Source organism: Mus caroli, unplaced genomic scaffold, assembly GCF_978045245.1.
Source record: "Mus caroli unplaced genomic scaffold, Mus_caroli_1 scaffold_18, whole genome shotgun sequence".
Taxonomy (NCBI): domain Eukaryota; kingdom Metazoa; phylum Chordata; class Mammalia; order Rodentia; family Muridae; genus Mus; species Mus caroli.
Window position 1 is genome coordinate 13,956,214 of NW_028227273.1, and position 12,800 is coordinate 13,969,013.

At 42.8% G+C, this 12,800-nt stretch overlaps 1 long non-coding RNA gene across 2 annotated transcripts in view; it reads right to left on the reverse strand.

Moving 5' to 3' along the window:
- LOC147000358 (uncharacterized) overlaps positions 1–3,492 on the reverse strand; it is a 39,906-nt gene extending 36,414 nt beyond the window's left edge. For both annotated transcript variants that reach the window (XR_015045861.1, XR_015045860.1), the window contains exon 1: positions 3,353–3,492. This is a non-coding gene — a long non-coding RNA (uncharacterized LOC147000358). The remainder of the gene's footprint in view (positions 1–3,352) is intronic.
- Positions 3,493–12,800: the final 9,308 nt, after the last annotated feature.

Here is a 12,800-nt window from a genome sequence, read left to right on the forward strand (position 1 = left end):
TTAAAGCCTGTTTGGACTAAATCCATGAGGAAATCCCAGCTGTACTCAGAAGAAAGGAGACATGGTCCATTGCTCTAAGCATCTGCTATGATTTGAATACAGCTTATTACTACCAATGCCTCCACGGAGGCTTAAATCTTCAGTTGGTGTAGGGAGGAAGGACTTAAAGAAAGTGTGTGGATCACTAAGCGGCAGCCTTCAAGAATGGCATGACGCCTCTCTCACTTGAGTGACAGTTCACTCTCAGAGCATATAGGTAAGTAAGGTGAGGCCAGTCCTTCCAACGCTACTCCAAATCCCCCCTCATCTGCAGGTATCCTCTTCTCCTTCTGTCTTTCTGCCACAGTCCACACAGCATAAGGCACTTGCGAGGTGCAGCCAGCCATGTAATCTTGGATTCCCAGTCTCCAGAATTGGCCTCTTTATAAATTATCCAAACTCAACCATTCTATTACAGGAGCCAGCCTAAGCCAGGGTCTTACTGATTGTCTACTGGGGTTCTGTTGTTTTACTTTTCATTTTATTTTTTTTAAGAGAAAGAGAAGAAGGCATTTGGAGCAGAGGTTGCTGGCATTGCAACACACTGTTGATAAGATTTAAAAAAAAAACAAAAACAAAATTCTGCTGCAGTAGCGGAGAACAGCCAAAGGCATGATAGATGAAGTCTGGCAGTCTGCCATAGAGAGGCAGGGAAGAACTGTTGCTGGGGTGAACTTAAGGATGTCACAGAGGAGGGGGGCAAGGGAAATTCACTGGATTCTAAGCAGTCAAACAACTCTCCTCGACTCAGACAACACAAATCACACAAAGGAAAACCAGACAACAGCACAAAGCTGTGTATAACAGAGAGTGTCAGGTGTGGTACAGGCGGCGAGACACACAAGAAAATGAGCTTGCGTGCTAAGTACCTTTTGTAGGCTTTTCATAAAATCTCTAAACCACTGCCAGTTCAGGGAGTGGATTTTTTTTTAAGTAAAATTCAGTTAGAGAAACAAAATAAATAAATATAAACAAGAATGTCATTGAGTAATAGGGAAAATGCTAGACTGTCAGTCCAGAGACTTAATATGATATTTTTTCTTAAACAAATAATTTGGCGTGGCTAGAATTTAATTTCCTTGCTGGTACCAACACAGACACCGAGGGTCTGTCATGCCATGTCATGTTTGTGAGACCATCTTCTAACTTCCCAGTACCGGTCAACCGTTGAGCACCTACTATGTACGTGCCCTGTCTTAGTTAGGGTTTTATTACTGTATGAAGAGATGCCACGGCCACAGCAATTCTTATAAAGGAAAACATTTAATTGGGGCTGGCTTACAGTGCAGAGGTTTGGTCCATTATCATCATGGCAGGAATCATGGTGGCACACAGGCAGAAATGGTGGTGGAGAGTCCGCAGAGAGTTCTACTTCCTGATCGGCAGGCAGCAAGAAGAGAGGGTGACACTGGGCATGGCTTGAGCTTCTGAAACCCCAAAGCCCACCCCCTGGTGATACACTTTCTACAACAAGGTCACACCTCCCAGCCATAAACAGCAAGTCAGACAGGGATGTTAAACTACATTATCCTTTTAAATATTCACATTCTTTGCTTATGTAAATTGTCACTTTGTCTTTAAGATCACATAAATACATGTTAATGCATGAGGAATTAAAGTGTGCACACAGAACCCCAGACCCAGCCAGTGGAGAGAATAAGACCAAGGAGGGAGCCAAAGCTGCCGTGAGATCCCACCCGCGTAGAACTATCAGCCATAAGAAAGCAAGGTGTAACTCAACAGCAATAGAATGAAAACTTAGAAAGAAATTCTACTTTGTAGGCCCAGCCCTCTCGAACTCCCCTACGTAGGGCATAGGGCGTAGGTCACCACCTCTCTGCTTTCTTGGCAAGCCGCTTCAAGCTTTATAAAGTGCAAATTTCTCTACCTCCCCATGAAGTCTTCTCCGTGTGGCTCTTAGAGTCCTGTGTGCACCATATACTTACCTGCCACATTCAGCCGGTTATTTTGCATGTCAACCCTGCCCAGTAGATTGCTCGAGCCATAAGGATTGGAACAGCATTTTATTCAGCTTTGCAATCTAGCAAATGCCGGGTCTGGCACACAAAAGCTGCTCAATGCAGCTAGTTTGTTACTAATTAAGTGAGGTTGAAAGCACCAAGTTCCCAACGCTTTGTCTAGCTGCCTTTTAAATAGGCTAAAAGCTTCTACTGTCATTTGATATCTGACACCAGCTTTCTAAAATTTCTCTTGAAATATCTACAAATCTGAAGGAGGTAAATAAAAAAAAATCTTAAAAACTTAGATACGTTAATTAGCCACCTGGCTAATGGAACTGTGCTAAAGAATGCAATTGACAAAAGCCTTGTGTCAGCCTCGTCACTGGACGCTCCTCTGAAAGACCAGTACATTTCTTGGAACCTGGATGGATGGGCGCCTGTATGGAATCTCTCACACCCCACAAACTAGCCGCTTCCCCTTGTTGTTTAGCCACTGGTTTGAGGTTGCCAGAGTATTGCTATTTGTCTTCTCCAATTTGTGAATATCCAGCTTATAAATTTTGAGAATGAAAAACCAAAGCAAATGGAGTGAAAATTATAGTCAAAGACATAAATGAAAAAAATTACTGATTATACAATTATGCCTCAAGTATTGGCATCTAAAAAGCCCCCAAGGTTTCCAAGAAAACACACACACACACATACACACACAAGTCTACATACCTAAGTGTATTCTTGAAAAGAATTTTAATATGAACATAAATAAAAACTAGACAAGCATCTAGACAGCTTTAAAAATAATTGCTTATAGAGCTGGAGGGATGACTCAGTGGTTAAGAGGGCTTGCTGCTCTTGCAAAGGATCAAGAGTTCAGTTCCAAGCACTCAAACCCATTGAGTCACAACAACTGGAGACACCAGCTCCAGGGGAGCCAAACCCCTCTTCTGACCTCCAAGGGCATCAACACACACACACACAATATAGTATAACTTTAATTGCAAATCAAAAGAGAAAATAAAGATAAATCCAAGATCTCCTTGGATTATATATTGGAGAAAAATTAAGAAAACGAACAAAACTTTAAGAAGCAAATTTGCTTTTGGTCACAATAGAAATTGAACTAGAATGCCTTTATAGTATTGCCTATGAGGAGCAACAAGGTGACTTCTATCAAAACACCTTTTACAACAGATGACATGTGTCATACATAGTACAAGAAGATTTCATATCTTGACTGCCCTGGAATTTTCCTTATGGATAGATGATACCCTTAAATTCATTATTCTCCAAGGCTACCCCTGAAATAAGTATCAGAAGGGAGTTCCTCTACAACTCCTGGACATTCCTCTTACCTTAGGTCTTGTTGCCTTCAAAATCCAGAAATTCCAAGTTCCCTTGGGTTGGCATTTCTCTGGTTGAGCTAGATAAGGATTCTTTGAAGACCGTGGTCAACTGGTGTGTGAGCAGACTTCTGTAAGAAAACGCCACAAGTCTTGGCCTATTGTTGACTAATTCTTTTTGTCTATTTGTACCTTAGCAACAGGTCTCCAGTAAACAACTCCTAAACGACTCCTGCTGAGAGGCTGAGGCTGAACCAGTGAATGTCTGTGCCTGGGTGAGGTTAGTTCACTTAGCAGTCTAGACACAGGCTTAAAACATTGGGTTCCAGTCACATCTGCTACCTATCTCTGCCACCTCCTAGCCTCTGTCCCAATCGGCCCATGTGGAATATGGTCATGGTGTTTGCAGGTCCCCGGGCTGCCTGATCATCTGATCCACAACAGCCACAGACCACTCTCACATGTGAATAGGAACAAGGAATCTCTTAATGAAGTCACAAGCTACTTCCTCCCTGCTTTCAGAGGGACCAATTTATACGGAAGCTTTTTCTTTCCTTGAAAGACATGCAAGAAGGCAGACAACATCTTGAAATTTTAATGACGCCTCTAAAGCTCTAATCTCAGCAGGAATCCGATCTAAGTGTAGAGAAACAAGAGGTGACTATTAAAATCACATGATTCAGAAATCAGGGCAAGGATTGTTGAGTCTTGTGCCCCTAGCAGGAAAGACCTCATGTGCCACACTTATACTCCTCATTGGAATGTCAGCCTCAAGCAATGGCCTATTTCTGGTACCAAATAAATATGGTTTCCCACTTGTAAAAGACAAAAACCCAACTATCTAGGGGGTGATTTTATTGGGTTTTGTGATGGGAAAAGTCAAGAGTAAGACTTCAGGCATAGCTGGATCAAGGATCTCATATCATTAACCATGGTTTATTCTTTTCCCACACTCTCTCCCTAAAGCCAGATGCCTTGGTTACTTTTCAATTGCAACAAAAAGACATCATGACCAAGGCAGCTTATAGAAAAAAAAGAGTTTATTGGGAGCTTACAAATTCAGAGGGTGAGTCCATGACCATTATAGCAGGGAACATGGTAGCAGACAGAGAGGCATAACACCGGAGCAGTGGATAGGAGCTCACATCTGATTTACAAACAAAAGGCAGAAAGATATCTAACTGGAAATGGTGTGGAATTTTGAAATCTCAAAGCTACCACAGTGACACAACTGCCATACCTCCTTATCTTTTCCAAACAGGTCCACTAGGGATCAAGTATTAAAATATATGAACCATTGAGGGCCATTCTCCTTCGAATCACTTGTCTAGATATCTGACTATAGATTCTGTCTTTATGTCTTTTTTCTGTCCTTTGTTGCTTAATTTTATTTATCCTGGCTTCATTCTCTCCATTAAAAAAAACAGGCTCTGTTTAAATGATAGGAAATAGAGCCATGGGTAGGCCAACCCTACATCCCCATGGCTCACATTCCATACAAGGATTTGATTGGACATACTTGTACATGTACACTTTTGATAAGTCATTTCAGATCATCATGATTAACTAGGCCAAGGATTTTTTTTTCAACTTGGAAACAATAATCACAGCAAAACAAAGACAAAAACTATGGAACAACATACTTCTTTTCTCAAATTTTAAGGACATCTGTATTTTAAAACTTAATACAGGCTGAGGGTCCAACTCACATGGCAGCATGATTATGTAGCATTCATGAATCCCTTAGTTCAAACCCTAGGACCACATAAACCAGGCACCGTGGCCCATGCTGCTAATCCTACTACTGGAGTAGTAGACACCAGTTCAAGATCATTCTAGTCTACACAGTAAGTTCCAGATGAACTGGGGTTACTTGACACCCTGTCTCATGAAAGAAAATTATTGCAAAGGTTGGAAGCACCTGAGTAACACTCGTCGTTGCCCCCATGACCTCCATATTCAAATGCACATATATGCAAGTGCACATACACACACCTCCATACACACACCCATACATACATACATACACACCCTCCACACACACATACACAAACATACTCATCTATATACACATATACATACGCGCACACACACAATGTACTTCTAAAACAAAGACAGACCATCCATTTGTGATTCCTGTAAACATACATTTATGCTTATGTATATATTTATACATATATGTGTACACACATCATGACATAACTTTCTTCCCTTGGTTCTGAGAAGGCTCCATGTCCCCGTGTAGGGGAATACCAGAACAGGGAAGCAGGAGTGGGTGGGCTGGAGAGCAATGGGGAAGGGGGATGGCATAGTGGGTTTTCAGAGAGGAAACCAGGAAAGGGGATAGCATTTGAAATGTAAATAAAGAAAATATCTAATAAAAACAATAATAAAGTATCCAGTTTAGTCTGCCCAGGCAAACTAAGACATAATCTCATTGACTATTTTTAACTCTTCCATGCAGTGACAAGGACTGGAATGACAAATGTCCCTCTTTCTTCATCAGACTCACTTCTCACAGTCAGCCATCATTTTTTTTAACTTACTCAACATGTCATTATTGTCTCTATTGTACTTTTTACTGTGTCTTCCCTGGACCACTTTTCTCCCCGTCACTGCTCAGGTTAACACTATCTCATGCATTAAAGGCTGGCTGTGCATTCATTCATGAGTTCCATTCATATGGCATTTTATTAGGCTTCTCTTTTATGCCAGGTCATTTGGACTCTACTAGGAACCAGACAGACCCAGTCCCAGTACCCTCAAGGCCCTTTCAGTAACCAGATGGCACATTCAGACTGACAATTTTAAATGGGTGTAACAAAGGGGTAGTGTAAGAAGTCCTGGGGTGCAGAGAAGCCCACAGGCTGGAATGGAAGGATAAACTGATAGTAGCGTCTGTGTCGAGGTCACCTGATGGGATACTTGACTTTGAATTATGGCCAAGGCTAGATAGATAGATAGATAGATAGATAGATAGATAGATAGATAGATAGATAGATAGAGATTATATATATATATATATATATACAGAGAGAGAGAGAGAGATTGCCTTGGGTCCCCACAGGGAGGAACCAGAACAGCAGAGCCCCAAACTCACCCCTGACTCTACAGCCACTGGTGCTTTGTATTGATAAATCCAACCTCGAGCCAGAGGCAGGGACTGCTGGTATCTGGCTGGCTGATGAGCCAGAGAGAGGGATTAGAAATCTTGTGCGAAGTTGCAGAGATGGGCAGAAGCACTGGTTCAGCTGCCCAGCAAAAGCTGCAGCTTGGTATGCTAAAACACTTCTCAAGACAGACATTTTTCAAGAACAATAATGTGGATAGGCTAAGAAGAGAACAGTTAGGTAAAGGAGACATGGAATGATAAGCCTTCAGGAAACAGGAATAAGGGAAGAGTACTTCACTTGCTGTATGATCTGATAGCAGTGGTTCTCAACCTTCTTAATGCTGTGACCCTTTAATACAGTTCCTTACGTTGTGGTGACCCCCAACCATAAAATTATTTTCATTGCTACGTCATAACTGTAATTATGCTATAATTGTGAATCATAATGTAAAGCTCTGTGATTTTCAGTGGTCTGAGGCAACCTCTGTGAAAAAGTGGTTAGACCCTCCAAATGTCACAACCCGCAGGTTGGGAACTGTCTTATTCTTTCTAAGGAACTGACTCTTAAGCTGAAGAAGTCTAGAGAAGAGGCTGCTGTGTAATGGGAAGCACTGGGCTTTGGGGTAAATGCAAAGGGAGGCCCTAAGGCAAGCCTGGTGAGTCCAAGGACACCCATCCATTGCTTCTATGACTCGAGACCAAAGTACAAGACAGAAAGTGTTGTGCAATTGCCGGAAAGGTAACAAGTGACAAGAGCCATGGAAGGAACACAACTGGGGGGTTAGGATGAGATGTGCATGTTCCAAAGATGGCTATGGAGAATGGGTAGAAGAGAGAGTGGGGTAAGGCAGCAAAGACATGAGCCCAAGAGACGACTGCAGACGTGACAGAAGACCTGCTGGTGGCTCAAACAAGGCTGGCATGAGAGGATGAGACAGTGGACAGGGTCTGGGTTCACACCCAGATAGCATCATAGGGAAGGATTAATATGTGTCCTACAGAATTAGGACAGTGTCCTAATTAGATTAAGAATTAATTAATCTTAGTCCTAATTAATAAGACTCAATCAGTATCCCGTAGGAAAAATACTGACCAATGACAAATGGAATTTCAGGAATAAAATCTCAACAGAGTTCATTCACGTTTCTCCTGAGTTCTCCTAACAGTTATCCAAGTGACAGTGTCAAAATGCGTAGACCTACAGAACAGTGTTCAGTGGCAGCCTCGGAGCAAAGACAGAAGCCTGATGTATACTTAAGAGTGTTCATTTCTTTTAAGAATTTCCTTCATTATTGTTGTTGCTGAATGTCTCAGATGTTCAAGTTTTAGAACAAGATAAGAACATGCCATCTTGCGCACGGAAAGCAGTTGGTAGATAGAGCCAATGGGCAGGTTGACATTTCCTAGGGATCGAGTATAGAGAAGAAGGGGGTGGGACTCTGAACAGCACTCTGAGAAAGCAAAGACTGCAATGGAGATGAAGAAGCACCAGGAGAGCTTTCAGAGGAGATGACAGAAGCCAGAAGAACACACAGCATTTCCCAGAAAACAGAGATTCTGCTCTGTTCAGTGCTACTAAGGGGCTACTAAGTGCTACCAGGACAAAGAAATGACCACTTTGTGGGACAACATGTGGTTTCCTGGTTGCCATGCTAATAAAGGCAAAAAGCAACTTGTGTCTAGGCCTGCTGGAATGGCAAATAGTGGGGAGGAAGGAAGTGGTAAGGCCAGTGATGGGTGTGGGGTTTCCTGGTACAGTGCACAGACAACAAAGACTTCGCATTCAGGGATCCCAATCCTTGGCCCAGAGGGCTTTTAGCAGGCAAAAATCAAGGAGGCAAAGTGGCGTGCCTTGGGAACCTTGGCTCCAGCACTCCACTTCCAGCTCTGCATTTGTTATTTTAGGGATAAGCAAGTCTCCCCCAGCACGATAAGGAGGCAACAGCCCAACTCTTGTGGTTAACCACTTAAGCCATCCAATCGGCCTTGGTGGATTTCAACAGAGCTCTGCAGGAGACCAAGTCCTTTCCTGGAAAATCAGCTTGCATGGGCTCTATACTAGGGAAACCAACCCTTGTATCATCAAAGATCTTGATAGAAAAAACCTCAGTGACATGTCAAAATTAACTAAAGGGACATTAAAAGACAGAGATCTGGGAGCAATAAAGATGGTTTTCCATGCAGTTCAGTGCAAAGGAGAGCAGAGAAGAGAAGCAGTGACTAGAAGCAGATACAGAATTAAGAATGTGCCTTTGAGATGAGGTGGCTTGGAGCTGGGGTGTGCCTCAGTTGGTAGAGTGCCTGCCCAGCAAGCATAAAGTGTTGAGTCCAATTCCTAGCACCACATAAATCAGGCATGGTGATTATACTTGTAATCTCAGCATTTGGAGGTGGAGATAGGGGATCAAAAGTTCAAGGTCTTCTCCCATTACACAGTAAGTTCTGGGGAAGCCTGAGCTATAAGAGGAAAGAGAGATGTGGACTTGCAGGCTAGGGGGCATGATCAGAAGGACAAAGAGAGACAGAGACAGCAAGAGAATATTCTAAAGCATGCCGGTATGCTGCTCAAAATGACATATCAAAAAGGGACCATCAGCCAGGTGTGATGGGTACAAGCTTTTAATCCCAGTACTTGGTGGGCAGTGACAAGTGGATCTCTGTTAGCTCGAGGACAGCCTGTTCTACAAAGTGAGTTCCAAGACACCCAGAGCTATATACGCAGAGGGACCCTGTCTCAAAACCAAAACCAAACCAAACCAAAAAGAGATCATCAAGGAAATCTAGTCCTGTTTCCATACTGGGATAAGAAGTTGTGACATAGTGTTGGCATAGAAGGAAGGGACATAGCTGATAGGTTTGTGGTACAGAAATGAAGGTATCCCAAATGATGCTACTACTTCTCGGTGAGGGTGAGTCCAGAGACTCCTCCCACTAAGGATAATAAAGGGACCCGATACCCTGAGCGCTCTGTATGCTCCAAAGCAAACCTGTTCTCCCTTTTTTCTTCTACAGATTATAGTTTAATTTGCTGCTTGCTTGTCTGTACCCCTTTCCAAATGAGAAGTTGTTTGAGATTAGGGTTTACCTTGTGTATGGTAGTATGTGTTTTTGATTATGTATATGAGTATGCATGTGTGTATATGATGTATAATGTGTATATATATGTGTGTGTGTATGATATACATATGCATATGTATATGGCATATGTGTATATACATATATGTTGTGTATGATATGTATATGTGTGTGTATATATACGTGTGTGTGTGTGTGCATGTACACATGCAGGTACATGTATGTGTATATGTGTGTACGCATGTGCATGGATGCGCAGCATTGAGGGCTCAGTAACTATCTCATAAATGATCGAACTGTCTACCACCAGGTAAGGGGAGCAAGGAAGGTTAGTTTTCTTTCTTCTACCTTTTAAAAATACCATCTAAATGTCAACAACAAGCATATGTTGCCATAACAGTAGAAGGAACAAATGACTTTGAAATCAGTGGAACAAATCCAGAGATTTGTTCAGGTTGCAACTAAAAAGTAAAGTGTACTGATACTAAAGATGTTAGGGTATGAATGAAGATAAAAATGTATTTTAGATGCTATAGAAATGGCAGGAGTCAGAGAAAAATAAGGAACATAAGAAGTAAAGAAATTTTGAATATTTCATTAGAGAATTGGTAAGGTGGCCCTCTGACCTATCACGTTCCAGAGACAGCAGGATGTTCTCATGCAGTGCCAGCCACTTCCCTAAGACATGATGGTGTCTTAGGTCCAAGTGGACGGATTCAGCCGTATTGAGGACCTGGTTACCAGAGTCGCCTTCAACTCCTGCAAAGTGGAGATTGTTGCCATTAGTGGCCCTCCACTGACCTCAACTGTATAGTCTACATGTTCCAACAAGATCAACAGCGCAGTCAAGGATGAGAAGAGGAAACTTGTCATCAACCAGAAGGCCATCTCTGTCCTTCAGGAGCAAGATCCCACCAAGATAAAATAGTGACACTGGTGCAAAGTGTATGGTGGAAGTTACTGGTGTCTTCTCCACCATAGAGACTGTCAGAGCCCTCTTAGAAGAGTCAAAGCAAAAGGGTCATCTCCTGCCCTTCCCCTGATGCTTGTGATGGCGGTGGACCACCAAAAGTGACAATTCCTTCAAGACTGTCAGCAACACCTCCTGCACTACCAAATGTTTAGCCCCGCTACTAAGGTCATCCACTACAACTTCATCATCATCAAGGGGTCTGCGACCACAGTCCAGGCTATCACGCTACCCAGGAGGCTACAGACAGCCTCTCTGGAAAATAGTCCTGTGATGGCCATGGGGCTTCCCAGGGCACCATCTCTGCACCTATCTCCCAATGCTACCAAGACTGTGGTCAAGATCATGCCAGAGTTGAACAGGAAGTTCACTGGCATGGCCTTCTGTTTCTATCCCCAATGTGTGCCTTACAGATAAGGCATTGCTCCTGGAGATAGCTGCCAAGAATGGTGGCATCAAGAAAGTAGTGATGCAGGCACTGGTGGCAGCAGGGGTGGGGTTGGGGTAGCTCTGTTTCTTTCTAAAGCATATCTGAGGACCAGGCTATCTCTGGACTCCCACCGCCTTCCTCCATGTCCTTGATAATCAAGTGTTCCTGCTGAAATACAGGGATGGATCAATCCCTGCAAAATTAAAGAGTAGAAAACTTTCATAAGAAAAGACCACAGCACGTTTAAACTCTAATTAAGCCAAACCAAAAGCTTTGGGGAATTATTAGTTAATATTTGAGGATGATGGGTAAAATCAATAAATGGACAAAAGGACAGGGAAATTGTGGAATTTTTTTGAAGAATCAGATATATAATAATAGCAGAGGTAATTTAGGGGATCAAGACTGTGGAGCAGCTGAAATACAGTTGCCAACCCATGTACAAAAAAGTAAACTCCAAAGAATTGGACCAACAGAAACACACACATTATAGTGAAAGGAGAAGTAGAAACAGGGGTAATATTAACATTAACATATTCTGTAAAACAGTTACTAATACAATTACATTTGAGCATTCATTCTACGTAAATGTCTTTGCAAATGAGATGACAGATTTGCTTGCATGATAAACAAATGTGAAATCATATTATTTTTAAAATAACTAGGGCATCTATTGACGACTATATCCATAGGCATCTCAAGTTTCTAGGAAACTACTATCTATAAAGAAATACGCAGTACCTACTGGATTCCCACACCTAGGTAGGAGGGAGCAATAAACACAAAATTAACATTGCCCTCCGTGTTCTTCTGTGAATTAAAAGGGACTGGTGGCGCTGGAGAGTTGGCTCACAGTTAGGGCCTCATACGGCTCTTGCAGAAGCCAGAGTTCAGTTCCTAGCGCCTAGATCAGATGGCTGGGGACCAACTGTAATTCCAGGGAATCCTGCATCCTCTCCCTGAGCAATTGAATTTATATGTGCATAACACACACACACACACACACACACATGAATATATAGTTTAAAAATAAAAACAACTTTTGTAAAAAAAAAAAAAAAATCACAGGGATTGGTTTGATAGTCCCAGGTGAGTGTCAGGATAACCGTTTGTAAGCCTCAGACTAGCTGACTTGCCTGAAAATTCTCTGGTGGAACTCTAGCCTATTTAAACACAGCTTTAGCCAAAATAAATGGCCCTTCAGCTCCGGAGCTTATAATTGTAGCACATCTGTGCCGCCCCGACACACACCACTCTCCTCCTACCCGTTGTGTAAAGAGTCTTCGAGGTAAAAGGAGAAGCTAGTCACCAGTCACCGTGTGCTGAGATCCGGTCTGCGGGACAAAGAGAAGTCTGAAGTGCATTGTGACCTGCTAATAATCTTTCACAGCTAACCGAGAGATCACTGATTAAAAATAGCATTGAACGTGTATTGGGCATCTATTTCGGGCCTCATTTTATTTGGAATGCAAATCCTGTTGGAAGCCAGAGCAGCAGAAGCAGCAGCTGGAAATCGACTCAGAACGTTCCAGCCAATTCACGTCGAGCCCAGTTGGCAGAATTAATGCCATTCCGCCGTCTCAGCGAAGGAGAGGTGGTTAATTATGCCCCACTGCCCAGCGGTTTCTATTATGGACACATCTGGACTGAAAGGCTCATTTGAAATCTCCAATCTCTCAACTTCCTGGAGCCTAAACCAAGTTGAGGAGTTGATTTGTGATGAGGAGAGGGGAGGGGACGTGGGCAAACAGCTTTGCCCGTGGGGCCCGGAGAGACTATTATGAAAGCCTGCTGGAGTTTCAAAGGCCCTTTTACGGCCCCAGTGCTGACTTCCATCAGTGTTGTCGACCAGTTCCTAACACACCATGTCTGG